General features: G+C 40.8%; 1 non-coding gene across 1 annotated transcript; it reads right to left on the bottom strand.

Moving 5' to 3' along the window:
• Nucleotides 1-738: 738 nt before the first annotated feature.
• LOC112798727 (small nucleolar RNA R71) lies at nt 739-846 on the bottom strand. The gene has a single exon (XR_003200325.1). It is a non-coding gene; the product is annotated as a small nucleolar RNA R71 (small nucleolar RNA).
• Nucleotides 847-2,519: the final 1,673 nt, after the last annotated feature.

Below are 2,519 nucleotides of genomic sequence, written 5' to 3'. Positions count from 1 at the left end.
TTTCTTCTAATTTCGAATTTCCCTCTCTCTCTTTTTATTTATTTTATTTATTTACTAACACTTCTCTTCTCAAAATTCAAACCCCTCCCTTCTCTGTGTTCAAATTTTTCTTCTTCTTCCTTCATTCTTATTCTTCTACTCACATAAAGGAATCTCTATACTGTGACATAGAGGATTCCTCTTCTTTTCTGTTCTCTTTTTTCTCATATGAGTAGGAACAAGGACAAGGACATTCTTGTAAAAGCAGATCCTGAACCTGAAAATACTCTGAAGAAGAAGCTAAGAGAAGCTAAAGCACAACAATCCAGAGAAAACGTTACAGAGAATCTCGAAAAAGAAGGAGACATGGCCGAACCCAACAACAACGCAAGAAAGATGCTTGGTGACTTCACTGCACCAAATTCCAATTTCCATAAAAGAAGCATCTCAATCCCTGCCATTGGAGCAAACAATTTTGAGCTAAAGTCTCAATTAGTTTCTCTGATGCAACAGAATTGCAAGTTTCATGGACTTCCATCAGAAGATCCTTTTCAGTTCTTAACCGAATTCTTGCGGATCTGTGATACTGTTAAGACCAATGGGGTTGATCCCGAGGTCTACAGGCTTATGCTTTTCCCTTTTGCTGTAAGAGACAGATCTAGAATATGGTTGGACTCTTAACCTAGAGATAGCCTGAACTCTTGGGATAAGCTGGTCATGGCTTTCTTAGCCATGTTCTTTCCTCCTCAAAAGCTGAGCAAGCTTAGAGTGGATGTTCAAACCTTCAGGCAGAAAGAAGGTGAATCCCTCTATGAAGCTTGGGAAAGATACAAGAAACTGATCAAAAAGTGTCCTTCTGACATGCTTTCAGAATGGACCATCCTGGATATATTCTATGATGGTCTGTCTGAATTGTCTAAGATGTCATTAAACCATTCTGCAAGTGGATCTATTCACCTGAAGAAAACGCCTGCAGAAGCTCAGGAACTCATTGAAATGGTTGCAAATAACCAGTTCATGTACACCTCTGAAAGGAATCCTGTGAGTAATGGGATGCCTCAGAGAAAAGGAGTTCTTGAAATTGATGCTCTGAATGCCATATTGGGTCAGAACAAAATGTTGACTCAGGAAGTCAATATGATTTCTCAGAGTCTGAATGGATTGCAAAATGCATCCAACAGTACTAAAGAAGCATCTTTTGAAGAAGAAGCTTATGATCCTGAGAACCCTGCAATGGCAGAGGTGAATTACATGGGTGAAGCCTATGGAAATACCTATAATCCCTCATGGAGAAATCATCCAAATTTCTCATGGAAGGATCAACAAAAGCCTCAACAAGGCTTTAATAATGGTGGAACAAATAGGTTTAGCAATAGCAAGCCTTTTCCATCATCCTCTCAGCAATAGATAGAGAATTCTGAGCAGAGCCCCTTTAGCTTAGAAAACATAGTCTCTAATCTATCTAAGGCCACTCTATGTTTCATGAATGAAACACGGTCCTCCATTAGAAATTTGGAGGCACAAGTGGGCCAAATGAGTAAAAAAGTCACTGAAACTCCTCCTAGTACTCTCCCAAGCAATACAGAAGAGAATCCAAAAAGAGAGTGCAAGGCCATAACCTTACTTGGTGTGGCCAAACCTAGAGAGAAGGAGAAGGACGTGAATCCTAGTGAGGAAGAACTCATGGGACGTCCTCTGGACAAAAAAAAGTTCCCAATTGAGGAACCTAAGGAATCTGAGGCTCAACTAGAGACCATAGAGATTCCATTGAACCTACTTCTGCCATTCATAAGCTCTGATGAATATTCTTCCTCTGAGGAGGATGAGGATATTACTGAAGAGCAAGTTGCTAAGTACCTTGGAGCTATCATGAAGCTGAATGCCAAGTTATTTGGTAATGAGACTTGGGTAGATGAACCCCCCTTGCTCACTAATGAACTGAATGACTTGGTTAGGCAGACATTACCTCAAAAGAAATAGGATCCTGGTAAATTCCTAATTCCTTGTACCATAGGAACCATGACCTTTGAGAAGGCTCTGTGTGACCTAGGGTCAGGCATAAACTTAATGCCACTCTCTGTAATGGAGAAACTAGGAATCTTTGATGTACAGGCTGCTAAATTCTCATTAGAGATGGCAGACAAATCCATGAAAAAGGCTTATGGACAGGTAGAGGATGTGCTAGTAAAGGTCAAAGGCCTTTACATCCCTGCTGATTTCATAATCCTAGACACTGGGAAGGATGAGGATGAATCCATTATCCTTGGAAGACCCTTCCTAGCCACAGCAAAACCTGTGATTGATGTGGATAGAGGAGAGTTGATCCTTCAATTAAATGAGGACTACCTTGTATTTAAAACTCAAGGATCTCCCTCTGTAACCATGGAGAGGAAGCAAGAAAAGTTTCTCTCAGTGCAGAGTCAAACAAAACCCCCCACAGTCAAACTCTAAGTTTGGTGTTGGAAGGACACAACCAAACTCTATGTTTGGTGTTGAACCCCCACATTCAAACTCTAAGTTTGGTGTTGGGAGGCCCCAAC

Source organism: Arachis hypogaea, chromosome 4 (genome assembly GCF_003086295.3).
Source record: "Arachis hypogaea cultivar Tifrunner chromosome 4, arahy.Tifrunner.gnm2.J5K5, whole genome shotgun sequence".
Lineage (NCBI taxonomy): Eukaryota > Viridiplantae > Streptophyta > Magnoliopsida > Fabales > Fabaceae > Arachis > Arachis hypogaea.
Note: the sequence above shows the minus strand (reverse complement) of the source record. Positions and strands in the feature narration are given on the sequence as shown.